Genomic DNA, 27,943 nt, shown 5'->3' on the forward strand with positions numbered 1-27,943 from the left:
GCACAGGATGACATGTTAATATTCTCATTTTCTAGATGAAGAGGCTAAGCTACAGAGAGGTGACTTGCCTGAGATATTTTCCCTAATGCTTGCTCTTACATGTTAACTATATGCTAGGCATGTCTCATAATTCCTAAGATTATATCTAGTAATTTTTCATCTCATTATCTCCAAATTACAGATAATATATTGAAGACAGAGGGTTAAGCAAGGAGATCAAGTCACGACTAGGCCATGTGATTACTAACAGGTAAACAGGGATTAGAGGCCAGGTATTCCAAGTCTCTGCTCTTAACTGCTGCACCAGACAACTTGTTCCTATCTCTCCACAGAAGACCTGTGTGTCAGGCTCAGCAACACTTACTCTTATACTGGGCTGGACACACAAGAATGGCTCTTTCTTTGCCTTTATCTAGGTCCCATACTCTTGACTCCAGATGGATTTGTCCCTGTGTGGTCTTAGGCAGAGCTGCTTAACCTCTCTGTCTCAACCAACCCATCTGTAGGTAAACTCTGAAAGTTTGATATAAGGAAAACAATGCAAACCTTGGCCCAAACAATGTTTCTTATTGCGTTGTCTCTCTGCGATACAGTTGCTCAGTCGTTTCAGTGTCACAGCTATGCCACCTTCATTGGAACCTCATTGGTTGGACACTAGGACCCACATTCTAGATTACTAAACCAAGGTCGCCTCCTTAGCTCCCTTTGTATCCCCTCAAGTTGGATTCAAGACTGCCGGGAGAAACATCAATAAGATAAACAGGTGACACTACTCTGATGGCAGAAAATGAAGAGGAACTAGAGTCTCCTGATGAAGGTGAAAGAGGAGAGTGAAAAAACTAGCTTAAAACTCAGCATTCAAAAAACTAAGATCAGTAGCATCCGGTCACATCTGCTGCTACTGCTAAGTCGCTTCAGTCGTGTCCGACTCTGTGCGACCCCATAGACGGCAGCCCACCAGGCTCCGCCATCCCTGGGATTCTCCAGGCAAGAACACTGGAGTGGGCTGCCATTTCCTTCTCCAATGTGTGAAAGTGAAAAGTGAAAGTGAATTCGCTCAGTCTTGTCCAACTAGTAGCGACCCCATGGACTGTAGCCCACCAGACTCTTCTGTCCATGGGATTTTCTAGGAAAGAGTACTGGAGTGGCTTGCCATTGCCTTCTCCTCACTTCATGGCAAATAGGTGGAGAAACAATGGAAAGAGTGACAGACTTTTCTTGGGCTCCAAAACCACTGCAGATGGTGACTGCAGCCATGAAATTAAAAGACACTTTCTCCTTGGAAGAAAAGCTATGACAAACCTAGACAGTGTATTAAAAAGCAGAGACATTACTTTGCCAACAAAGGTCCCTCTAGTCAAAGCTATGATTTTTCCAGTAGTCATGTATGGATGTGCAAATTAGACCATAAAGATGGCTGAGTGCCAAAGAATTGATGCTTTTGTACTGTCGTGTTGGAGAAGACTCTTGGGAGTCTTTTGGACTGCAAAGAGATCAAAACCAGTCAGTACTAAAGGAAATCAATCCTGAATATTCATTGGAAAGACTGATACTGAAGCTCCGATACTTTGGCCACCTGATGTAAGGAGCCAACTCATTAGAAAAGAACGCGATGCTGAGAAACAGTGAAGGCAGAAGAAGGTGAGGACATAAGATGAGATGGTTGGATGGCATCACCGACTCAATGGACATGCATCTGGGCAAGCTCCGGGAGATGGTGAAGGCCAGGGAAGCCTGGCGTGCTGCAGTCCCTGGGGTCGCAAAGAGTTGGACATGACTGAGCGATTGAACAACAACAACCCCACAAGATAGGCTTTAAGGTTTCCCTCTCAGCTGGGGAATTAGAGCTCTGGAGGTTAAGGGGTTTGCCCTAAGAGCCTGCAGCAGGGGCAGGGCGGGGGTTCTGACAACAGGGCAGCAGTACTCAGAGGGCCAGATCTAGGGTCTCGAGTTCTCTCGATAGCCCCTGGCAGGCGACAGTAGACAGACACTCCCAGACTTCCAGCCTCCGAGTGGGTTATGGCTGGATAGAGCCAATCGTGGGACCCTATTGTTTTCACATGAAGACCAGATGACTTTTTTCGTACTCGGACCAGTCGGCTGGTCAATTTCACAGAGCCCCTCCTCGGTTCGCCCAACCCCATCTCCAAATCCTGCCTTTCCGCAAGTGCCAGCGCCAAGGATGAGCTCCGCCCCAGCCCAGCTTCCGCTCATGCGCGCAGAAACCGTGCGGAGACTCCGGCTGTCGACCCTCCAGGCTACACCCACCCTCGCGGAAAGGGCGGGGCATGCAAATTAGAAATGGCGCCTCCGTCAGGGAATGACAAAGTTACAACAGGTATATAAATTCTCTCCTACAATGTACAGAATAAAAAATCTGCACGAGAGTCCAATACAGTACCATTCACAGTAGTGTCCACGAAGCAAAGGAAGGGAGCCCTGGAGTGAGCGGGGACCCGGTCACACTGAGTGCAATATGCACGCCAGCAGGACGGTGACAGAGACGGGCGGTGGCCCTGCATCGCTTCTCGGCCTTTTGGCTAAGATCAAGTGTAGTATCTGTTCTTATCAGTTTAATATCTGATACGTCCTCTATCCGAGGACAATATATTAAATGGATTTTTGGAGCAGGGAGTTGGAATAGGAGCTTGCTCCGTCCACTCCACGCATCGACCTGGTATTGCAGTACTTCCAGGAATGGTGCACCCCCTCGCGGGACTACCTTTTGGTAATAAAAATTAGGTTTAAACAGGTCTATTTCTAATATTTTGTACTGCTTAGTACTTTCCTTGAAGAAGGAAATAACAGTCTACTTCAGTGTTCTTGCGTAGAAAATCCCATGGGTTTAGAAACCTGGTAGACTACAGTCCATGGGGTTGCAAAAAGTCTGACTCGACTGAGTGGCTTCACTTTTTTAGTACGTAAATAACTTTGGAGCTAAACCCATACTGTTAAAATCACGTTTTTGTAAATAGTGTTGTGTATAGCTGTTTCAGGTTTCATCATACTTCAAAAAAACATAGTTTGTAATGGAGAACTAACATGAGTGTTGGGTTTTATTTTATTTTTTATTTAAGAAGGTTGAAATATGAACTAACAGTTACTCTACTTTAGTAATTTTTTATTGTCGAGGCTGCAGTGTAACATATCATATTGATTTGTGTTTTCCAAGGTATGAACTCTTAAAAAAAAAAAAAACATCAGAAGGTGCTGGCACACCAGAAATCTGACAAAGCACAGTGAACTTAGAAGAGAAGTGACACTGCAGTAGAATAAGAAAGGCTGCAATGTTTCGGGGTTTCTATTGTGGAGTACCAGCTTCAGCACTGCTAGTTCAGTCGTGTCCAACTCTGCGACCCCATGAAGCGCAGCACACCAGGCCTCCCTGTCCATCACCAACTCCTGGAGTTCACCCAAACTCATGTCCTTTGAGTTGGAGATGCCATCCAACCATCTCATCCTCTCGTCCCCTTCTCCTGCCTTCAATCCCTCCCAGCATCAGGGTCTTTTCTGAGTCAGCTCTTCACATCAGGTAGCCAAAGTATTGGAGTTTCAGCATCAGTCCTTCCAATGAACACCCAGGACTGATCTCCTTTAGAATGGACTGGTTGGATCTCCTTACAGTCCAAGGGACTCTCAAGAGTCTTCTCCAGCACCACAGTTCAAAAGCATCAATTCTTCGGCGCTCAGCTTTCTTTATAGTCCAACTCTTGCATTCATACATGACTGCTGGAAAAACCATAGCCTTGGCTAGACGGACCTTTGTTGACAAAGTAATGTCTCTGCTTTTTAATACGTTGTCTAGGTTGGTCAATGGCAAGACCAACCTTGGAGAAGGCAATGGCAAGCCACTCCAGTACTCTTACCTAGAAAATCCCATGGATGGAGGAGCCTGGTAGGATGCAGTCTGTGGGGTCGCTAAGGGTCGGACAGGACTGAGCGACTTCACTTTCACTTTTCACTTTCACACATTGGAGAAGGAAATGGCAACCCACTCCAGTGTTCTTGCCTGGAGAATCCCAGGGACAGGGGACCCTGGTGGGCTTCTGTCTATGGGGAAGTCACAGAGTCGGACACGACTGAAGTGACGCAGCAGCAGGTTGGTCATAACTTTCCTTCCAAGGAGTAAGCGTCTGTGATTTTGGAGCCCCCCAAAATAAAGTCAGCCACTGTTTCCCCATATATTTGCCATGAAGTGATGGGACCAGATGCCATGATCTTTGTTTTCTGAATGTTGAGCTTGAAGCCAACTTTTTCACTCTCCTCTTTCACTTTCATCAATAGGCTCTTTAGTTCACTTTCTGCCATAAGTGTGGTGTCATCTGCATATCTGAGGTTATTGATATTTCTCCCAGCAATCTTGATTCCAGCTTGTGCTTCATCCATCCCAGCCTTCCTCAAAGGCGAGGTAAATTGTTTCCTCTTTCAACAGTGACCACAGAGAAGAAAGCACAGGGTCTAGTTGGGCCTCTCTGAGTTCTGGAAACTTTGAACACATTCTACACAAAAAGTCCTGCCTGGGCTCATAGGCCAGGTGACCCAAAAGATGTTCAGCTTGGAGCTGGGCCTGGGCTAGAAAGGGGTGCAAAGCTAGCAAGTGAGGTGAGGCAAGCCCGCTACTTGGCTCAGCGGACCTGGCAGACCCTATTATCTTAGAGACGGGCAGGTGAGTGAAGGGAAGTGAGGAACTTGGTGATAAGCTAAAGTGGGGATCACAGTGCAGGGCCTTAGGGCTCTAGAGCCAGGACACGACACCCACAGCAACAGAGGCTTGTCCATGTTCCCAAAAGCAGCTTCTGGCAAACTACTAGGCATTTGTAGAGATAGATGTCTACCATGGGACAGAGCCCATGAGTTACAAACTGTATAGCAGGCCTCCAAGACTGAAAACTTGGTCAGGCCCACATCAGCAGCAGCAATCTAAGTGGTTTGTCAGGATTGAGCAGGAGGAGGGCACTGGACAATCAACAGACAGAATAACTCCACCACCATTTGTAGCCGGCCATCCCCGGCCTGGCCCAGTGGGCATATGAACAGTGGGCCACTCTGGAGGCAACGGAGGCCACAATGGGCCCCACACTTCTTGGGGACCTCAATCCTGAACTCCATGGAGTCACAGGGCCCAGTCATTTCTTGGGTTGGGTTGGGTGAGGTGGAAATCTGGACTCCTCTAGCTGCCAACTTGGTTCAGGACTTCTTTCCTGCTTCCTGCCTTTTATCGTTCAAAGCATTAACCTTCCCAGTTTACTGTCAACCTCCTGCATTCCTCACTCTAAGTCCTTCCCCGATGACCTAACTCATACTATAACTCAGACTCCGAAAGTCAACCGTTTACAAACATTTATATATTATATCCATTTATATAATTCACATCTACGCAATTAAAAAAAAAGAAACTGGGAGAAAATATTTGCAAATCTATCACAGGTAGGGTGAATCTCAGTATTCTACAAAGAGACCTGAGAATGTGATCAGAAAAAGCAAACCACTCAATAAAATTTGGCTAAAAAATCCCACAGTTCTGGGACTTCCCTGGTAGTGCAGTGGTTAAGAATCTGCCTTGCAATGAATGTGGTAATGGTTCAATCCCTGGTCCTGGAAGATCCCACATGCCACAGGGCAACTGAGCCTGTACACTACAACTGCTGAGCCTGCCCTCTAGAGCCCGTGCTGCAACAAGTGAAGCCACTGTGGTGACAGTCGCATGCACCACAGCTAGAGAGTAGCCTCCGCTTGGCACAACTAGAGAAAGACCGCATACAGCAATGAAGACCCAGCACAGCCAAAAATAAAAATATTTTTTAAATCACAATTCTTGGGAAAGATAACAAATATCATTGTTTAGAGGCAGAAGAGAATCATGACAAGAAAGGGACAGAAGGACATCTTCTTAAGAGATAGTAATACTTTTTCTTAAGCAGAGTAATGGTTACAAATATGTGTTTACTTTGTGAAATTTAATCAAGTTTTACACTTAAAATTAACATCATTTTTGTATGCTGTCCTTCAATAAAGTCTTTAAAATTAGTTACAATAAATATGATTTTTCACACAACTATAAAGAGATAAATGCATATTTAAACAACGAGATATAATCTATAACCTGTGAGTTTGTCAAAAATGCAAGAGTGACAATGTGCCTGGTTCCCCAGGCTGCAGAAACAGGAAATGCTTGAGACCTCTCCGGCTCATCCTAGAGCCCCATCCTGACCTGTTATTCCTAACTCCTTCAGGGCAAGGATATCAGGGACTCTGAGGATATAATACCTTAGTGAAGGCACATGGCATCTGGATGAGGTCTGGGGCCAGCAGTAGAATTTCTATCTGAGCAGAGTACAGGGCATGGTGGGGTTTCCCCTGGTGGTTCAGATGGTAAAGAACCTGCCTGCAATGCAGGAGACCCAGGTTTGATCCCTCCCTGAGTCAGGAAGATCCCCTTGAGGAGGGCATGGGAACCCACTCTAGTGTTCTTGCCTGGAGAATCCCATGAACAGAGGAGCCTGGCGGGCTGCAGTGGGATTGCAGAGTCAGACACAACTGAGCAACAAATACTTTGACAGGGAATGATGGGGAAGGGGTACTAACTCAAGTTAACCAAGCTCCCAAGGGTTCTATGCATGAACTAGAAGGTGACGTAAATCACCTTAATGTGAAACACTCCCTTGCAGAAATGTAACTGTCTGAGAATCAATTCCCAAATACCTGGGAAACCATAAAATGACCACTGAGGAACATGGAACCAAGCAGAGAGATCATGAATTGGGGAAGCCTGAAGAAGCCATTATAATAACCACGTGTCAGGGGCTGGGTAGGTGTGACTGATAAAATATCTAGTTTAATACTTATCCACCTACTTGTCCATTCCACAGTGGATGTAGGTGCTGGGCACTAGCCTAATGATTGTGACAGAATGATGGAAAAAGCAGTCCAAATGAGACTCTTCCCAGTCATTAGGGTGGGGGGTAGAAGGGGAGGCAGACAGCAGAATCACAGCCAAAGCACACATATGGCACGTCAGGTCTGGTGCAAGCTAGAAGGCAAAACCAGGTTGGGGCATGGAGGAGCACCTCTGGTGGCAGAAGGGAGGGAGATTGCTCAAAACGGGGCCCAAGTTGGGTTTTCTTAGGACCAAGATTCACACTGGGAGATGACAGCTCAGAGGAGTGTCTGGCAAAAACTCTCTTTATCCCTAATGTTTGCTAGTTGAGGGCTGACTCCCACCAGGCATGTCCAGAGGGGACCTTAGAGCTAATCAGGTTATTAGGGTTCCTTAAGGAGTGAAACAGATCACTCCCCCCACCCTTCCCTTCCCACAGGAGACAGGGAGAACCCAAGCCGGCAGGGAATCAGAGAGCCAGAAGCCAAGGCAGGCTCAGGTGAGCACTTGACCCCAGGTGCCACACACCCTTATCAAAACCATGGTGCTGTGGGCCCGGCGCCAGGAAATCCATGTGTGTGCCACCAGCAACCTTGCTGTCCTCCAGTGTCGCTTCCCTCTTCTTGTGGCTTTCCCCCTCTTCTCGTGGAAAGTGTGCGGCGGGCGCAGCGACCTCTAGCGCCACAGCAGTTTCTGCAGAGCGACGGGGGCCAGGACACTGCCAAGGACCGAGCTAGGAGGGCCGACCACGCCCCTGGGGCGGAGAGAGGCGGGACATGCAAATTAGGACCCTCCTCTGCGGAAGGATGGGCGGGGGTGCAAAAAGGGATGTGAACGTTCTAGACAACTAGTGCAGTCACTGGTCTGGACTCCATCAGTGAGCGCGACCTGTGCTTCAGAACCCGGCAGATCTTGGAACACCGTGATCAACTCCACAGGTCAACTGCCTTCTAGCTGAGTGACCCAGAGTAAGTTTCTCAGCTTCTCTGGTCTTGTTGATCACGAGAAATGTGAAATGTGAAATGAAGATGATCACAGTGTCAATCCTCTCTAGGGTGTCCAGGACCCAAGTGGGCTCGATCACAGCAAAGAATGAAGGCCAGTGCCTGGAAGGTGGCTGTCGTGAGATCAGGGATCTTTCCCCTCAGGTTCGACTGAACTAGAGAGTCGGTTAGGGGGAGGGCCGACACAGACCCTGTAGCTCTCTAGCGGTTTAGCGGAGAATGGAGGAAAGACAAGTGCGCCCGCCGGGCGTCCCCGGGGTCTCAGTTAAGGAGCCTAGCCGTTAAGGGGGGTACGGAGACCCGTTCTCAGTCAAGGTAGTCCCTGCCTCTCCCCTCCCCCGCCCTCGTAATTCTCTCTCCTCAAGCTCTGGGTTCTGTCTTCCTGGCGGCCCCCGACAAACCCTAATCTCCCAATTGCACAGTCATGATGACCCAGGATTTGCTTTGAGAGCAACCCGGCTGGTCTCGTCCTGCAGCTCTCTCCATCGACCCCCTGAGGCGGCCAACTGCAAAACCCCTGCGTTTTCCCCGGAGCTGGAAAGTGTGCGGCGAGCGCAGCGACCTCCAGCGCCACAGCAGCTTCTGCAGAGCGGCGGGGTCCAGGAGGACGGACGGTGCCGAGGGCTGAGCCGGAAGGTGGTGGTCGCGCCCCGGGGGGGGGGGGGTGCGGGGCGGGGCGGGGCATGTAAATCAGGGCCCTCCTCTGTGTAAAGATGGGCAGGGGTGCAAAAAGGGATGTGAATGTTGTTGATAACAAGTGCAGTTTCACAGTTCTGGAGCAGACATAGGAGAGTAAGCCAGAAATGTCCACTGAGGGTTGGGGTGCTCGCCTTGCATTTACTGGAGCTGAAGGGAGGACGGTGATACCTAGGACAGAGCGTATGGTATCGCTTCTCCACCTCTTGGCTAGGATCAAGTGTAGCATCGGTTCTTACCAGTTAAATATGTGATATGCCCTCTATCCGAGGACAATATATTAAGTGGGTTTTTGGAGCAGGGAGTGGGAATAGGAGCTTGCTTTATTCACTCCACGGACAGACCTTGTCTTTCAGTACTTCCAGGAATGGTGCACTCCTCTCAGGGAAAGGAGAAAGTATGAATAACAGACTTGTTACCATTTTCAGTGTCTTCCTCGTCTTTTTGTTACTGGGTACAGATCTATACAGGGATTTCTGTTTTGTTGTGCCAGTGTGTGTTTTTCTATTTTCTTGTTTGGGCAGCTTACTTAGGAGTACTATTTCTTGTAAGGGGTATATCCATGTACCAATTTTATGCTAAATTTCTCTTTTATCTTTCAAAGCACTATAATAAGGCTGTTTCCAGCTTCCTTAGTAGTTTTGTTTGTCTTTAGTACTGGATTATTTCTTCTATCCTGTGACAAGGCACTGCTCTCAATACCTAACAGAACTTTGAAACAGTTCAGGGTTACTGGTGTCCCCAGGAGAAGACTCTCAGCTCTGGGAATTTTTTAAATTTACGATTCCACCCAAGTGGAATTCCAAGTGTGCTTTTCCTCAAAGAAGAAACTGAAGAACAGAAAGGTTAAGAAGCTTGTCCAAAGTCACCCAGATAGAAATTAGCAGAAGTGAGCTGTGAACAATCGTTGTACAACAGAAAACATCTACATTTCCTGGGCCTGACACCCAAGAAGGAAATTGTCATTTGATTATCTGATAAGGGCACTGAAACTGGCAATCTCACCCCACCTTTCATCCTTTGCCTTCACCAGGAAACGTGTTGATGAACAGATGGGAAGGAGGAGGTGGGACAAGGTGGGGGTGAAGGAAGGGGCCCAGTTTGTCAGGACAACACCAGGTTGTGGGCCTACCCAAGTCCAGTCTCCACTTCCAAATCCAGCCTGGGGCCCAGGGAGACTTCCTCCATTAGTGACCATCTTATTTCCTGGCAGCCTCACCTCTGCAGCCCTTTCTGTCCACAAGATCACAGCCCAGGACAGAGTGCATTGGAGGATACGTTACAGAGAATATTTGAACATTCTTAGTTTAAGCATTCACAGATGGAGTGCCTGTCAGGTTGAAGGTCTCAGTGCCTGCCCTCATGAAATGGACATTATAAAGAAGAGGGCGAGACACACAATGACTCAAGAGGCTCATTTCAGATAGTGATACAAGCCATGAAGGAGAACAGGGAAATGTGCTGGAGAGTGACTAGGGAGAGAGCTATTTTACATGGGGGATGGGTGCTCATGAAGGCCTCTCCAATGGTGACATCAGAGGCAAGATTAATTGGCCAAGAGTCAAGGAAGAATTCCAGACAGAAGAACAGACTAGCTGGGACCTATCTAGTTCCTCCCATTGGCTCCCTGTCCTGGGTCAGATTCCAGTTGCTGACTGATGTTCCTCGTCAGAGCTGTCTCCCCACAAGACTAAGCACAGAGCCCAGAAGCTGGTTCTTCACAACCACAACTCTGCAATGCCCAGCACTGTGCTGGCCACACAATAGGCAATCAGAAAATCTTCCATGGTTCATGACTACATGATGGATTGACTAAATATATTCAAGGAGTTCCTTGAGTGTCGGAACCAAGCACCCAGCCTTAGCTGGGAGTTTCCTGGTCTCTGGTCCTTGAGACCTTGGGAGTTGGGAGGGATACGTATTAAACCCTGCACTTTTAGGCAAGGTCTGGGTAATACTGAACCCTCAGGACTTTACTGGGGAGGAGAGAGTTCTTGGAGGAGAAAATCAGAGGCCATGGGAGGGATGGAACTGGAGAGAGAGGCTGCCCACCCCGCAAAGCCTGGTGGGCTAAACCCTGGACTGAGAGTCATAATGAGTCCTGTCCTGTCAAGTAAACTGCCTTGGAAAAGCCACCTCTCCCTGGGAGCCTTGGTTTCCTCAGCATGTAATGAGGGGCTTAGATGATTCCAGGTCCCTTTCCACAGGACGGCTCAGGTTTTGGAGTAGGGGAGGGTACAGGATGGGTGAGGCTCACCTGGGAAGCAGCTGAGGGCATCCTTGTCTCCACGCATCCCCACCGAGTACCTCAGTGCACAACTGAAGGGAGGAAAGGAGTCTGCGGGAGGAGGGATGGGAGGCGAGAGGAGCGGCTTCAGACTGGAATCACAAAGACCCATATTGCAAATCCCAGCTACGATTCCTCAAGAATAAAACAAAGAGGGAATTCCCTGGCTGTCCACTGGTTACAATTCTCTTCTTCCACAGCACAGGGCACAGGTTACATCCCTGGTTGGGGATCTAACATCCCAAGGCCAAATAAAATAAAATAAAATGGGGGAAACACAACCTAATAATTAGAATGAGTGTGAAAAAAGAAAAAAGAAAAACTGTGGAAAGGGCTCTTAGAGACCGTTTTCTCCCTCCAGGGGCCCATTCAGAGGCAATGCATCCAAAACCAAGTCCCAGAGTCCAGGCCAGGGCGGAAAAGGAGCACATGCTGCCCCTGGTGGATGAGTCTGTCACTGCCTCAGTCTGAAGAAAAGGGGAGGAGTCAAGCTGGACAGGTTCCTTTCTTCTGGGGTCTTTTTGTTTGTTTCTTTTTCTGGCCATGCCACCCAGTTTGTGGGATATTAAATCCCCTACCAGGTATTGAGCCCTTGCCCTTGGCAGTGAAAGCATGGAGTTCTAGCCTCTGAACTGCCAGGGAATTCCCCTGGAGTCATCCTTTCAGACAAGACTCTCACTACAGTTTGAGGTTGGGAATGGAAAAGCCACCCTTTTCAAGTTATTTTTGTGGAGGTAAGATCAGATGTAAATGAACATTTTCTGAGCAGGAAATCTGATTTCAGTGACTTTCTTATGCTTTGACTGAGGGCGTAATAGCTGGTGCTGGGAAGGCAGAGGTGGGAGGAGGCTGGAGGGTGGAGAAGGTTATGAAGAGGCAGTTGCAGCAGGTTGTGGTGTCTTAGGAGACAGATCCACATGGTGACAGATTCCAGCTTCCATCTGCACAGGACACTAGCACGTGGGGAGACCTTGGCCTCAGGAGGAGCCTTGGGTGATCAGCAAGAAACAGCAGCCAGAGCCCCAAGAGGGTGAGAGTGCCATGGGAGCAACAGCCAACAGCTGTGAGGCGGGCAGAACAAGCCCACCAGAGAGAGACAGAGAAGCGAGTGGAGGGGAGAGAGCCAGGCTCACGCTGCACAGGGAACTCGCTGTCCGCCAGCTATCCGAGCTGAGGGACTCTTCAGAGCTTTCACAATGGGGGCCAATCCCCAGAGACTTTATAGGTTTGATTAAAAAAAAAGACTTTACTTACCTGTCTGGATCTGGTCTTAGTTATGGCACACAGGCTCCTGAGCACTCAGACTTAGTTGCCTCGAAGCATGGGGGAATCTTAGGTCCCGACCAGGAATCAAACTGTGTCCCCTGCACTGGGAGGCGGCTGGATACTTAACCACTGGACCACCGGGAAGTGGTCCTGATTCAGCTTCTTGATTTCATAGATTTCTGTCAAGTCACCCATGTTGTTTGACCCACATTGGGAGGGGGCATAGCTTTGAATGGATGCATGCTCAAATTTGGGAATTTGCCACTATCATGTAGAGGATTTGAAAAAAAACAGAGCTGGGGCCTCCTTCCAGAATTTCTGATCAAGAAATCTGAAGAATTTGTCAGGCCCAAGCTAAGCACGTTATACACTGTCTCATTGGACCCTCAACCATTCATTCAACACTTATTCATCAAGAGTCAAGTACCTTCAGAGCACTATCATAGGTGCTAATAATACACCTGCAAACAAAATATTTACCATCAAGGTGAAAGACAAGACAGCACTAACGGCTGTATATTTGTGAATATACCTGCATTCTGTGTGTCTGTGTCCACATCTACATGTGCATCCATGCCATGTGAGCATCATGGGTGTCAAAGCCACTTGGCAGCCCAGCGGAAACATAAGACCAGGGAAAGTGGGATATGAAACAGGAATCCTCAGGGTGAGTAGGCAGAGATAGTTTGCAAGACTGTAAATTGGAATCAAATGCCTATTTTACAGGCAAGAAGTAACTTTCCCTAGGGTGTACTCATCAAGACATCCCCCTGTGCTTTCATTTCCACGGGTAGATTCACTAGTACCTGCATCAGAGAGGCATTCTTATCATCCCAGTTAGAATATCAGGACCCCTGGTTAGCAGGATGCTTGTATGCAAATCCTGACTTCTTTTCACATTAGGCAAGTTTCTCAGCTTCTCGGCATTTCCATCTGTAACAGTGCTTTCAAGAAATATATGTCACAAACATAATTTTTTTCCCTTAGGCCATGCTGTGTGGCTTTTGGGATCCCAGTTCTCCAATCAAGGATTGAACCTGGGCTCCTGCACTGAAAATACTGAAGCCTAACCACTGGACCACCAAGGAATTCCCTTGCCCAGGTAAATTTAAATATTCTTAGGCATATAAAAAAATAAAGAGAAGTGAGTGAAATTAAGTTTAATATGTTCTTTACTCAAGATATCTCAAATTCTAGTGGTCCAGTGGTTAGAACTCCATGCTTTCAATGACAAAGGCAGGGGTTCCATCCCTCTTCAGGGTTCTGGCAAACCCTTGCAAAATCCCCACAAACAAAACCCAATATCTCATTTCGATATGTAATTAATATCATCACTACAGAGATTTTCTTTTTACAATTTTTAATACTAAGTCTTTTGAAATCCCATGTATATTTTCCACGTTCAGTACGGCTGAATTGGAAGGAACCAGCAGCCTAGAGTTCCCTGGCTGCATGTAGTTAGTGGCTGTGACGGCTCAGATCAACAGAATGTTGCCGGTTATTTAGTCCCTGTGTCCGACTGTTTCGGACCTTGTGACCCGCCAGGCTCCTGCATCCATGGGATTTCCTAGGCAAGAATTCTGTCATGGGTTTCCATTTCCTCTCTAGGGCATCTTTCCGACCCAGTAATCGAGCCCGTGATTCCTCTCTTGCAGGCGGGTTCCTGACAATCTGAGCCACCAGCGAGGCCCACAGCTGAGGAGGAACGGTAGGGAAAGGAGGGTGTAGGCGGAGGGAGCTTTCGGTAGGAAGCCCGGGATCGGTTTGGCTCGTTGAAGCACAAAAGGACAAGGGCGCTGGGGTTGGAGTGAACCCCTCCCGCGGCCCGGCCCCGCCCTCCGCATCCACACCCCCCTCCCTTCCCCACCGTGGGCCATCCGCCTTCCGCCGGGCAGGGAAGCCCCCTCCAGACGCCCGACCCTACGGAGCCCCTCTCTCCGCAGGCGGAGGCCTGTGGACCACACTGCAGGCCGGGCCTTTCCGGCGAGTCAGTCTTGCGACCTTGTCTTCAGGAAACCTCTCGGCCAACAGCTCGCCGCACGGGTCCCGCTCGCCGCCCACCCCGCAGCCCCTCCGGCCGGGTCTCTCCTCTCCACTAGCCCCGAGGAGGGCTCCCCTGCCGCAGCCCCGAGGCCGTCCCCGGGGCGCTGCGGTCCCGCCGGAGCCACGCCTTCTTGGCGACAGAGGGCGGGGCATGCAGATTCCAGCCGGCGCTTCCCCCGGAGAACAGCAAAGCCAGGGCAGATGCGGGATTTCTCTTTTCCAATGTGGAGAACACAACTTCTGCTGGAGAGTCGGGTGTAGTGCCGCCATCGCACGGTCAAGGAGGCAAAGGAAGGGAGCCCTGGAGGGAGCGGGGGACCCGGTCACACTGAGTGTAACATGCAGGCCAGCAGGACGGTGACAGCGACGGGCGGTGGCCCAGCATCGCTTCTCGGCCTTTTGGCTAAGATCAAGTGTAGTATCTGTTCTTATCAGTTTAATATCTGATACGTCCTCTATCCGAGGACAATATATTAAATGGATTTTTGGAGCAGGGAGTTGGAATAGGAGCTTGCTCCGTCCACTCCACGCATCGACCTGGTATTGCAGTACCTCCAAGAACGGTGCACCCCCTCGGGGACACTTACCGGAGTACCCAAAGGCAGAAACTAGCTCTTTTCTGCATTTAACTAAATCAGGAAATTAGCTTCTTAAGTTTTTCTACAATGCTTGTGGGGGTACATTTGTGATACCTGCTTAAACCTGTATTTCTCTGAAAAGATACCTCTTTCTGGATTAAAGTCTTGGAAGAGGGTCTTTCCACTCTCATTTCTCACTTGATACAAACTACAAAACCAGCTGGTTTCCAGGCTCGCACTTGATATTTCCAGTCTGTCCTGATGCCATCTTCAAGATAAAACCAGAGCACTAGCTTGAATCTTCCGTGTCTATGCCCCCACCTTCTATTGAGGTCTCGAAAGTTACTCCTGTGTCTTCAAGCAGTTCTGGCTGAGAAACACCCAATTCCACTTGGAGTCTAGGTTAAATTGATGGCTTTCCACTCAAGTGTGTGGGTGATACCGGGCTTTCATTTATCCAGGTGACTGACTGACAAGGAGAGGTCACTGCCACTGACAGAGTTGTATTGTTCCTTAGAGTTCCCAAGAGAAGAGGGCCTAAAGTAAGACCTCCATGTCTTTTGGATACACAAGGTAGGCTTTTGAGGTTAGCACAAAGTTCAAATCATGAATAAGCCAGAACGAGTGAAAAAGCCAGCTTAAAACTCAATATTGGACTTCCGTGGTGGCCCAGTGATTAAGAATTCGCTTGCCAACGGCAGGGGATTGGTTCAATTCGTAGTCCAGGAAGATTCCACATGCTCTGGGGCAACTAAACCCCTTTGACACAACTACTGAGCCTGTACTCTAGAGCCCATGAACCACAATTAGAGAGTAGCCATCCCCCCGCCACGCTCGAAAGTAGAAAAGCCTCATGCATCAATGAAGACCCAGTGCAGTCAAAACTAAATAATTAATTTTTAAAAAACCTCAATATTAAAAGCACTAAGATCGTGATATCTGGTCCCATCACTGCAATGGCTAATTGAAGGGGGAAAATGTGGAAGCAGTGACAGAGCATGGAAATCAGAAGATGATTGTGTCTTGGCAGGAAAGCTATGACAAACCTAGACAGTGCGTTCAAAGCAAAGACATCACTTTGCTGTTGGGCAATGGTCCCTACAGTTAAGGCTGTGCTCTTTCCAGTAGTCATGTATGGATGTGAAAGCTGCACTATAAAGATGCCAGAGGCCAGAGAACTGAAGTTTTGGAACTGTGGGGCAAGAGAAGACTCCTGAAAGTCCCTTGGAAAACAAGATCAAACCAGTTCGTCTTAAAGGAAATCAACTCTGAATTCTCCTTGGAAGGACTGATGCTGAACCTGAAACTTCAATAGTAGGCCACCTGATGGGAAGAACCCATTCATTGGAAAAGACCGTGATGCTGGGAAAGATTGAAGGCAGAAGGAGAAGGAAGACAGAGGATGAGACGGTTGGATGGCATCACCGAATAAATGGACATGAGTTTGAACAACTCCAGGAGATAGTGAAGGACGGGGAACTCTGGCGTGCTGCAAGCCACAGGGTCGCAAAGAGTCAGACAGGACTTAACAACTGAGCACCAAACAACACCAAACAGTGTCCTCTATGCCAGGACATTTTAGTAAATGGATGTTTGGAGCAGGGAGTTGGACTAGAACCTTGCTCCGTCCGCTCCACACATTGACCTGGTATTGTGGCGCCTTCAGGAACGGTGCTCGCCTCTCAGGGAAAAGAGAAAGTATGAACCACAGGCTCGCTGCCTCCTTCAGTGTCTTCCTCTTTCTGCGCTGGGTCCTGTCTCACGTGAAGGTGTCTGTTTTGTTTCACCAGCGTGTGATTTTCTGTTGCCCCGTGGGGGCGGTTTACTTAGGAGTCCTGTTTCTTGTGAGGGTCACATCCATGGACCAATATGTAAATTTTCCTTTAACTTTCAAACCACTGTAATAAGGAGGTGTCCAGATCATTTACTACTTTTGTTTATTTTTCATATGGGATTATTTCTGCTATCCTGTGGACAAGGCACTGCTCCCAACACCTAACAGATCTCTGAAACAGTGTGGCTTTGCTGGTGTCCCCAGGGGAAGACTCTCAGCTCTAGGAATGATTTACATTCTCGGCTTCACCCAAGTGTATTTTCCCTAAAAGAAGAAACTGAAGAACAGAAAGGCTAAGTAACTTGTGAAAGTCACCCAGCTAGAAATTAGTGGGCTGTGAACACATTGTTTCCTCCACACTCTTTGAAACTTCCTAGGTCCTCTCTTACATCTCCTGGGCCTCTCACCCAAGAGGGAACCTGTCACTTGATTAAAGATAAGAGAGCTGAAACTGGCAGTCTCTCCCCCATCCTTCATCCTTTGCCTTTGCCAGGAAAGGCGTTGATAAACAAATGGCAAGGAGGAGGTGGGACAAGGTGGGGGTGAAGGAAGGGACCCAGTTTATCAGGGCATCACCGGGGCCGGGCCCAGTCCAGTATCCTTTAAATGGGAACTCCAGTCCCCATCGCCACATCCGGCCTGGAGCCCATGGAGTCATTTTGTTTCCTGGCAGCCTCATTTCTGCAGACCTTTCTGTCCAGAAGATCACAGCCCAGGACAGAGTGCACTGGAGGATTCCCTAGAGAGGACATTCAAACGTTCTTACTTTGAGCACTCATGGATGGAGTGCCTGCCAGGTTGAAGGCCTCGGTAAAATGGATTAGGACTTGCCGTCATAGAGTGGACATTATAGTAAGAAATAGGGAGAGGCAGACAGTGACTCAAGAGGGTCATTTCAGATAGTGACATAAGCCATCGAGGAAAATAAACAAGGAAATGTGCTGGATAGTGACCGGGGGGAGAGCTACTTTACATGGAGAAGGGGGTTGCTCATGAAGGCTTTTCCAATGGTGACATCAGAGGCAAGTTTAAGTGGCCAGGAGGCAAGGAAGCATTCCAGACAGAAGGACAGACTAGCTGGGACCTACCTGCTTCCTCCTATTGGCTCCCTGACCTGGGTCAGATTCCAGCTGCTGAGTGCAGGTTCTTCCTCAAAGCTGTGTCCCCACCAGACTAAGTGCTAAGCCCAGAAGCAGGTTCTTCACAGACACAGCCCCGCAGTGCCCAGCACTGTGCTGACACACAGTAGGCAATCGGGAAATCTTCCATGATTCTTGACTACATGATGGATTGACTAAATGTACTCAAGACTTTCCTTGAGTGTGGGAACCAAGCACCCAGCCTTAGCTGGGAGTTTCCCGGTGTGTGGTCCCTGACACCTTGGGGGTTGGGAGGGATACCTAAAAACCCTATACTTCCAGGCAAGGTCTGGGTAATACTGAACCCTCAGGCCTTTACAGGGGAAGAGGGATTTCTTAGAGGAGAAAAACAGAGGCCATGGAAGGGATGACCCTGGAGAGAGAGGCCCCCCTCAAGGCCTGGTGGGCTGAACCCTAGGCTCATCATGAGTCTTGTCCTGACAAGTGAACTGGCTTGGAAAAACCACCTCCTCCCCTTGGAGCATTGCTTTCCTCCGCATGTAATGAGGGGCTTAGATGATTCCAGGTCGCTTTCCCCAGGACAACCAGGCCTGGAGTAGGGGAGGGTATAGGATGGGTGGAGCTCACCTGGGAATCAGCTGAGGACATCCTTGTCTCCACCACATCCCCACCGAGTACCTGTCTGAGAGCACACTGAAGGGAGGAGAGGAGTCTGCAGGAGGAGGGACGGGAGGCGAGACGAGGTCCAAGAGCAGCGTCCAGCAGGGAATCACAGAGACACATGTTTCAAATTCCAGCTTTGCACCCTCAAGAATAAATTGGAGAGGGAATTCCCCTGTGGTCCAGGGTTACAATTCTGTTCTTCCACTGTACAGGACACAGGTTTCATAACTGGTTTGGGAAATAAGATGCCAACGCCGAGAAAAGAAAGAATAAAATGGGGAAAACACACCCTACTACTTAGAATGAATGTGAAAAGAAAAACTGGGCGCGGAGTGGGGGGAGCTTAGACACCCTTGTCTCGGGCCAGGGGCCCACTCAGAGGCAACGCATCCGAAACCAAGTCCCAGAGCCCAGGCCAGGGTGGAAAAGGAGCAGATGCTGCCCCCTGGTGGATGAGTCTGTCACTGCCTAATTCCCAAGCAAAGTGGCGTGGTGTTGGACAGGTTCTTTTCCCTCCTTCTGAGGTTTTTTGTTAGTTTCTTTTTCTGGCCATGCCACCCAGATTGTGGAAGATTAGATCTCCTACCGGGTATTGCCATAATCTATATTTTCTGAATGTTGAGCTTCAAGCCAACCTTTTCACTCTCCTCTTTCACTTTCATCAAGAGGCCTTTGAGTTCCTCTTCACTTTCTGCCATAACGGTGGTGTCATCTGCATATCTGAAGTTATTGATATTTCCCCCAGCAATCTTGATTCCACCTTGTGCTTCTTCCAGCCCAGCATTCCTCATGATGTACTCTGCATATAAGTTAAATAAACAGGGTGACAATATACAACCTTGACGTACTCCTTTTCCTATTTGGAACCAGTCTGTTGTTCCATGTCCAGTTCTAACTGTTGCTTCCTGACCTGCATACAGGTTTCTCAAAAGGCAGGTCAGGTGGTCTGGTATTCCCATCTCTTTCAGAATTTTCCACAGTTTATTGTGATCCACACAGTCAAAGGCTTTGGCATAGTCAATGAAGCAGAGATAGATGTTTTTCTGGAACTCTCTTGCTTTCTCCATGATCCAGCAGATGTTGGCAATTTGATCTCTAGTTCCTCTGCCTTTTCTAAAACCTGCTTGAACATCTGGAAGTTCAAGGTTGGCTTGAAGCTCAACATTCAAAAAATGAAGATCATGGCATCTGGTCCCATCACTTCATGGGAAATAGATGGAAAAACAGTGGAAACAGTGTCAGACTTTATTGTTGGGGGCTCCAAAATCACTGCAGATGCTGATTGTAGCCAGGAAATTAAAAGACGCTTACTCCTTGGAAGGAAATTTATGACCAACCTAGATAGTATATTAAAAAGCAGACAGATTACTTTGCCAACAAAGGTCCGTCTAGTCAAGGTTATGGTTTTTCCCGTGGTCATATATGGATGTGGGAGTTGGACTGTGAAGAAAGCTGATCGCCAAAGAATTGATGCTTTTGAACTGTGGTGCTGGAGAAGACTCTTGAGAGTCCCTTGAACTGCATGGAGATCCAACCAGTCCATTCTAAAGTAGATCAATCCTGGGTGTTCATTGGAAGGACTGATGCTAAAGCTGAAACTCCAATACTTTGGCCACCTCATGAGACGAGTTGACTCACTGGAAAAGAGTCTGATGCTGGGAGGGATTGGGGGTGGGAGGAGACGGGGACAACAGAGAATGAGATGGTTGGATGGCATCACCGACTCGATGGACATGAGTTTGAGTGAACTCCGGGAGTTGGTGATGGACGGGGAGGCCTGGCGTGCTGTGATTCATGGGGTCGCGGAGAGTCGGACACGACTGAGCGACTGAACTGAACTGAACTCACCGGGTATTGAGTGCTTCCCTTTGGCAATGAAAGCCTGGAGTCCTAACCACTGAACTGCCAGGGAATTCCCCTGGAGTCTTCCTTTCAGACAGGTCGTTCACTATGATTTGAGAATGGGAATGGAAAAACCACCCTTTTCAAGTGTTTTTTGTAGAGGTACGATGAGATGTAAGTGAATATTTTCTGAGCAGGGAATTTGATTTCAGTGACATTCTTTTTCTGAGGGCCTGATAGCTGGTGCTGGGATGGCAGAGGCCGGAGGAGGCTGGAGGGCGGAGAAGGTTGTGAAGAGGCAGTTGCAGCAGGTTGTGGTGTCTTAGGAGACAGATCCACCCAGGTACAGATTGCAGCTTCGATCTTCACAGGACAGTGGCACCTGGGGAGACCTTGGCCTCAGGAGGGGGCTTGGGTGATAGGAAGGAACAGCAGTTAGAGCCCCAAGAGGCTGACATGCCTTGGGAGCAACAGCCAACAACTTCGAGGGGGGAGGAGCAAGCCCACCAGAGAGCCAGAGGCAAGTGGAGGGGAGAGAGCCAGGCTCACGCTGCGCAGGGAACTCGCTGTCTGCCAGGTATCCGAGCTGAGGGACTCTTTAGAGCTTTCACAACAGGGGCCAATCCCCAGAGACCTTACATGTTTGATTCAGCTTTTTTAAAATGTATTTACTTTCTGGCTCTTTCGGGTCTAAGTTGTGACACACAGGCTCCAGAGCACTCAGACTTACCTGCCTCCGTGCATGGGGGAATCTCAGTTTCAGACCAGGAATCAAACTGTGTCCCCTGCACTGGGAGGCGGATACTTAACCACTGGACCACCAGGAAGTCCCTGATTCAGCTTCTTGATTCTATAGATGTCTGTCAAGTCACCCATGCTGTTGGGCCCACATGAATGGGTGCATGCTCAAATCTGGGAATTTGTCAGAATCATCTGGAGGACTTGATAAACAGAGAGCTGGGACTCCTTTCAAAATGTCTGATTCAGAAATTTGAAGACTTTCTCAGACCCAGCCTAAGCACAGTATACATTGTCTCCTTGGACCCTCACCCAGTCACTCAACACATATTCATCATAACCCAAGTACCTTCGGAGCACTAGGTGCTGAGAACAGACCAGCGAACAGAAGGTTTCCCATCAGGGTGAAAGTCCAGCACCGACGGCTGTGTATTTGTGAATATACCTGCATTCTCTGCGTCTGTGTCCGTATCCACATGTGCATCTATGCCATGTGAGCATCATGGTGTCAAAGCCACTTGGCAGCCAACAGAAATCCAAGACCAGGGAGAGCGGGGTGTGAAACAGGAGGCTCAGGGTGAGGAGGTGTAGATAGTTTGCAAGACTTCAAATGGAATCATTTCTATTTTACAGGCAAGAAGTGACTTTCCCCAGGAAATACTCATTAAGGCCTTCCGATGCGTTGCATTTCCTCGTGTACCTTGACAAGTACCCTCATCAGAGAGGCATTCTTATCATTCACAATTACAACATCAGGACTCCTGGTTTGAAACTCCTGAGGCCCCAGTGGTTAGCAGATACTTGAATGCAAATCCCTACTTCTTTTCACATTATGTAAGACGTTTAGCCTCTCAGCAATTCCATCTGTAACAGTGCTTTCAAGAAATATGTGAGGCACACACATAACTGCTTTTTTTTTTTTTTAATTTGGCCACACTGTGAGGCTTTTGGGATCCCAGTTCTCCAACCTAGGATGGAAACTGGACTCCCGCACTGAAAGCACTGAGGCCTAACCCCTGAACCACCTGGGAATTCCCTCCAGCAGGTAAACGCAAACATTCTTAGGCACATAAAAAAATAAAGAGAAGTGAGTGAAATTAAGGTTAATATGCTCTTTAACTCAAGATATCTCAGACATTCTCTGGTGGTCAGTGGTTAGAGCTCCATGCTTTCAATGACAAGGCAGGGAAGTTTTTATCCCATTCCTCCTCACGGTTCTTGCAAACCTGGGGCACACACCCTTCCCCCCAACCAGATATCTAAAATATTTAAATATGTAATTAATATCTACATTACAGAGATATGTTACAGTTTTTAATACTGAGTCTTTGAAATCCACTTGAAAGTGGAAACCTTTGAATTCTTGGTACCTCTGGATTTAGCTGCATGTGGCTAATGGCTGTGACAACTCAGATCAACAGAATGTTTCTTCTGGTTTTTAGTCTCTAAGTAGTGTCTGATTCTTTGGGACCCTGTGACCCGCCAGGATCCTCGGTCCACTGGATTTCTTAGACCAGAGTGGGTTGCAATTTCCTCCTCCAGGGGATCTTCCGACTCAGGAATCGAACACAGGTTTCCCGCCTTGCAGGCAGGTTCCTGACAGTGTGAGCAACCAGCGAAGCCCACAGCTGAGGAGGAGAGGTAGGGAAACGAGGTCCTAGGCGGGGGGAGCTTTCGGTAGGAAGCCCGGGATCAGTTTGATTCCTAGAAGCACAAAAGGACAAGGACGCTGGGGTTGGAGTGAACCCCTCCCGCGGCCCGGCCCCGCCCTCCGCATCCACACGACCCTCCCTCCCCATCGTGGGCCATCCGCCTTCCGCCGGGCAGGGAAGCCCCCTCCAGACGCCCGACCCTACGGAGCCCCTCTCTCCGCAGGCGGAGGCCTGTGGACCACACTGCAGGCCGGGCCTTTCCGGCGAGTCAGTCTTGCGACCTTGTCTTCAGGAAACCTCTCGGCCAACAGCTCGCCGCACGGGTCCCGCTCGCCACCCACCCCGCAGCCCCTCCGGCCGGTTCTCTCCTCTCCACTAGCCCCGAGGAGGGCTCCCCTGCCGCAGCCCCGAGGCCGTCCCCAGGGCGCTGCGGTCCCGCCGGAGCCACGCCTTCTTGGCGACAGAGGGCGGGGCATGCAGATTCCAGCCGGCGCTTCCCCCGGAGAACAGCAAAGCCAGGGCAGATGCGGGATTTCTCTTTTCCAATATGGAGAATACAACTTCTGCTGGAGAGTCGGGTGTAGTGCCGCCATCGCACGGTCAAGGAGGCAAAGGAAGGGAGCCCTGGAGGGAGCGGGGACCCGGTCACACTGAGTGCAACATGCAGGCCAGCAGGACGGTGACAGCGACGGGCGGTGGCCCAGTATCGCTTCTCGGCCTTTTGGCTAAGATCAAGTGTAGTATCTGTTCTTATCAGTTTAATATCTGATATGTCCTCTATCCGAGGACAATATATTAAATGGATTTTTGGAGCAGGGAGTTGGAATAGGAGCTTGCTCCGTCCACTCCACGCATCGACCTGGTATTGCAGTACCTCCAGGAGCGGTGCACCCCCTCGGGGACACTTATGGAAGTACCAAGAACAGAAACAAGTATTTTTTCTGTCAAGGATTGGGTTAATTCAGGGAGTTTTTCAAGTTTGTCTACAAGCTTTGCAAGCATGTATCCAGTTCTTTAAGGAGGTCTCTATTTCATAATCTCCTGATTACCCTGCTTTCTCACTCAGGAATGAGGTCTTCTGTCTCTCCCCCCCTGCCTTCTCTTGATAGTTCTAACATTACTCCTGTATTCATGTGTTCTGATTTAAGGCAGTTCTGGCTGAAAACCACTGAGATCCACTTGGAGTCTAGGTTAAAATGATGGGCTTTAATAGCTCAGTCTGTGTGTTGGCGGTATTGGGGTTTCATTTATACAGGTGACTGACTGACAGAGGTCAGTGCCACTGAAGAAGTTGTATCATTACTTGGAGTTATTATTACTTAGACGAGAAGAGGACCTAAAGTAAGAGCCACTATGTCTTTTGGATACACAAGGAAGGCTGCTCAGGTCAGCACAAAGTTCAAATCATGTATAAACCAGAACGAGTTCCCCATATTATCTTCTTTCATCCTTTCCCGTTGACTCTGGCTTTTGACCAAGATCTAGGTGCTGGGTGCTGGTCTAAGTGCACCGGACAGCGTGGTGGAAAAAGCAGCTGCTGTGGGAATCTGCCCAGGTGCCACGAGACAACTGTACTCATCTCTCTTGCTAGTGAGGTTATGCTCAAAATCCTCCAAGGTAGGCTTCAGGAGTCCGTGAACCGTGAACTTGCAGTTGTTTAAGCTGAGTTTAGAAAATGCAGAGGAACCAGAGATCAAATCGCCAACATTCGCTGGATCCTAGAGAAAGCAAGGGAAATCCACAAAAACCTCTCCCTCTGTTTCATGGAGTCAGCTAAAGCCTTTGACTGTGTGGATCATAACAAACTGTGGAAAAACTCTCCAAACGATGGGAATACCAGGCCACCTTACCTGTCTCCTGAGAAACCTGTATGCGGGTCAAGAAGCAACTGTTAGAAGCTTCCACGGAACAACTAACTGGTTCAAAATTGAGAAAGGAGTATGACCAGGCTGTTTCTTGTCACCCTGTCTATTTAACTTTTACGCAGGGCACATCATGTGAACTGCCGGGCTGGATGAGTTACAAGCTGGGACCAAGATCGCCGGCAGAAATATCAGCAACCTCAGATCTGCGGATGGTACCAGTCTAATGGCAGAAAGGGACGAGAAACTAAAGAGCCCCTTGCTGAGGGTGAAGGAGGAGAGTGAAAGAGCTGGCTTAAAACTCAATATTGACTTCCCTGGTGGCCCCGTGGTTAAGAATCTGCTTGCCGATGCAGGGGACATTTGTTCAATCCCTGGTCCAGGAAGATGCCACAGGCCATGGGGCTACTAAGCCCCTGTGACACAACTACTGAGCCCGCACTCTAAAGCCTGTAAGTCACAGGTAGAGAGTAGCCCGCGCTCGAAACTAGAGAGAGCCTACATGTGTCAACAAGGACCCGGTACAGCCAAAGATAACATAAGTGATTTTGAAGGAAAACACCTCGATATTAATAAGAAAAAGAAAGAAAACAACACTAAGATCGTGACATCTGGTCCCATCACTTCCTGGCAAATAGAAAGGGAAAATGTGGAAATCAGAAGACGATTGCTTCTTGGCAGGAAAGCTATGACAAACCTAGACAGTGTGTTAAAAAGCAAAGACATCGCTTTGTCAATAGAAGTCCGTATAGTCAAGGCTATGGTCTTTCCGGTAGTCACGTACGGTTGTGAGAGCTGGACCATAAAGAAGGCAGAGGCCGAAGAACTGATGCTTTGGAACTGCGGTGCAGGAGAAGACTCCTGAGAGTCCCTTGGACCGCAAGGAGATCAAACCAATCCATCTTAAAGGAAGTCAACCCCGAATTCCCCTCGGAAGGACTGGTGCTGAAGCTGAAGCTCCGATACGATGGCTCCCTGATGCGAAGAGCTGACTCCTTGGAAAAGATCCTGATGCTGGGAGAGATTGAAGGCAGGAGTAGAGGGTGGCAGAGGCTGAGAGAGTTGGGTGGCATCACCGATTCACTGGAGGTGACCTTGGAAAATCTCTGGGAGATGGTGAGGGACAGAGAACCCAGGTTGCTGCAGTCCATGGGGTCAAGGAAGAGTTGCACGTGGCTGGGCACCGAACAACGGGAACAGTTTGGGCAGAGCGGGATGTGAGGGGAGGGTTGGGGGCGGGGAGAGGGATAAGGCCTGGAGCGAGTGGGGTTGTGGGTAAGTAGAGTTAAAAAAGCACGTCCATATTTATATATATGTGTGTGTGTGTGTGTACCTGTATATGACATGTCTGTCTCATGCTAGAAACTCACAAACTCAAAACCATCTTGGGGCACAGAGGGGCGCCTCCAGTGGCAGAAGGGATGGGGATGGCTGAAACGGGCCCACGATAGGTCTTTTAGAACCGAGATTCCCACCAGGAGATGACGGCTCAGAGGAGTGTCTGGCAAAGTCACTGTTTCTCCCTAGTGTTTGGGAGTTGAGGGCTGCCTCCTGCCAGGCATGTCCAGAGGGGGCTTCAGAGCTAATCTGGCCGGTAGGCTATTAGGGTTCCCTGAGAAGGTGTGAAACAGATCACCGCCTCCCACCAACCGTTTCCTCCCACAGAAGAGAGGGAAAACCCAGGGCGTCAGGGAGTCACGGAGTCAGGAGCCAAGGCACAGTCAGGTGAGGCCGTGACCCCAGGTGCCACCCACCCTTATAGAAACCCTGGTGCCGGTGGGCCTGGCGCCAGCAAACCGGCGCGGGTGTCGCCAGCAACCCTGCGCCCCTCCAAAATCGCCTTCCTCTTCTGGTGGCTTCCCCCTCGGAGGCACCATCAGTGAGCGGGGCCTGTGCTCCAGAACTGGACGAGGTCTTGGGACACCGTGGTCAACCCCGCAGGTCAGGGGCCTGCTAGCTGTGTGACCCAGGCCAAGTTTCTTAGCCTCTCTGGTCTCCTTGATCACAACAGTGGAACGAGGATAACAGCGTCAATCCTCTGTAGGGTGTCCAGAATCCAAGTGGGTGTGATCATAGCAAAGAATGCAGGGCAGTGACTGCCAGGTGGCTGTCCTGCGGGGCAGTCCCCAGGGCGGGGGGGTGTTGGGTAACGGTGGGAGTGGGGGTCTTGCCCCTCAGGTTTGACAGAACTAGAGCGTCGGTTAGGGGGAGGACCGACGGTGCTAGTCTCACAGACCCTGCAGCTCTCTAGGGTCTTTGTGGAGAACAGAGAAAAGACAAGAGTGCCCACCTGGTGATGTGAAAGTCGCTCAGTCATGTCTGACTCTTTGCGACCCCACGGACTGTAGTCTGCCAGGCTCCTCTGTCCATGGAATTCTCCAGGGAAGAATACTGGAGTGGGTAGCCGTTTCCTTCTGCAGGCGATCTTCCCTACCCAGGGATGGACACCAGGTCTCCCACAGATCCCCTGCAGGCAGATTTCGCCACCAGGGAAGACCAACAGTACAGGAGTGGGTAGCCTATCCCTTCTCCTGGGGATCATCCCGACCCAGGAATCGAATTGGGGTGGCCTGAATTGGAGGCAGATTCTTTACCAGCTGAGCTACCGTCCCAGGGTCTCAGTTAAGGAGCCGGGCCGGGACTGTGGGAAGGAGTCCAGCGTCTGGCAGGCTGGGGCTCACGCGGCTCCCCCAGATGCACAGCCACGACCCCGGGCCCACGTACACAACAGGGGCCAATCCCCAGAGACTTGACATGTTTGTTTCAGCCTTTTTAAAATGTATTTACTTTTTGGCTCTTTCGGGTCTAAGTTGTGACACGCGGGCTCCAGAGCACTCTGACTTACTTGCCTCCATGCATGGGGGGAAATCTTAGTTCTGCACCAGGAATCAAACTGTGTCCCTTGCACTGGGAGGTGGATGCTTAACCACTGGACCACCGCGAAGTCCCTGATTCAGCTTCTTGATTTCATAGATGTCTGTCAAGTCACCCATGCTGTTGGGCCCACACAAACGGGTGCATGCTCAAATCTGGGAATTTGTCAGAATCATCTGGAGGACTTGATAAACAGAGAGCTGGGACTCCTTTCAAAATGTCTGATTCAGAAATTTGCAGACTTTCTCAGACCCAGCCTAAGCACAGTATACATTGTCTCCTTGGACCCTCACCCAGTCACTCAACACATATTCATCAAAACCCAAGGACATTCGGAGCACTAGGTGCTGAGAACAGACCAGCGAACAGAAGGTTTCCCATCAGGGTGAAAGTCCAGCACCGACGGCTGTGTATTTGTGAATATACCTGCATTCTCTGTGTCTGTGTCCGTATCCACATGTTCATCTATGCCATGTGAGCATCATGGTGTCAAAGCCACTTGCAGCCAACAGAAGTCCAAGACCAGGGAGAGCGGGGTGTGAAACAGGAGGCTCAGGGTGAGGAGGTGTAGATAGTTTGCAAGACTTCAAATGGAATCATTTCTATTTTACAGGCAAGAAGTGACTT

The 27,943-nt window shown here is 49.3% G+C and overlaps 1 long non-coding RNA gene and 4 other non-coding genes across 7 annotated transcripts; all 5 read left to right on the top strand.

The window, feature by feature from the left end:
* The first annotated feature begins 2,520 nt into the window (after positions 1 to 2,520).
* On the top strand, positions 2,521 to 2,711 carry LOC129544874 (U2 spliceosomal RNA). The gene has a single exon (XR_008683615.1). It is a non-coding gene; the product is annotated as a U2 spliceosomal RNA (small nuclear RNA).
* Positions 2,712 to 7,706: 4,995 nt separating this feature from the next.
* LOC129537776 (uncharacterized) lies at positions 7,707 to 14,724 on the top strand. Of its 3 annotated transcripts, XR_016035543.1 has the most exons (7): positions 7,707 to 7,845; positions 7,932 to 8,025; positions 8,358 to 8,517; positions 11,226 to 11,363; positions 13,118 to 13,232; positions 13,786 to 13,838; positions 14,074 to 14,724. It is a non-coding gene; the product is annotated as an uncharacterized LOC129537776 (long non-coding RNA). The 3 variants fall into 3 exon arrangements; XR_008682102.2 differs by lacking the exon at positions 11,226 to 11,363; XR_016035542.1 differs by lacking the exon at positions 11,226 to 11,363 and having other exon boundaries at positions 8,358 to 8,495.
* On the top strand, positions 8,768 to 8,958 carry LOC129544877 (U2 spliceosomal RNA). Its single transcript, XR_008683618.2, has one exon. It is a non-coding gene; the product is annotated as a U2 spliceosomal RNA (small nuclear RNA).
* LOC129544863 (U2 spliceosomal RNA) lies at positions 14,557 to 14,747 on the top strand. Its single transcript, XR_008683604.2, has one exon. It is a non-coding gene; the product is annotated as a U2 spliceosomal RNA (small nuclear RNA).
* An 8,538-nt stretch (positions 14,748 to 23,285) lies between these two features.
* LOC129544866 (U2 spliceosomal RNA) lies at positions 23,286 to 23,476 on the top strand. Its single transcript, XR_008683607.2, has one exon. It is a non-coding gene; the product is annotated as a U2 spliceosomal RNA (small nuclear RNA).
* Positions 23,477 to 27,943: the final 4,467 nt, after the last annotated feature.

Source organism: Moschus berezovskii, chromosome 20, assembly GCF_049115385.1.
Source record: "Moschus berezovskii isolate FMDL1 chromosome 20, NW_MosBer_1.0, whole genome shotgun sequence".
Taxonomy (NCBI): domain Eukaryota; kingdom Metazoa; phylum Chordata; class Mammalia; order Artiodactyla; family Moschidae; genus Moschus; species Moschus berezovskii.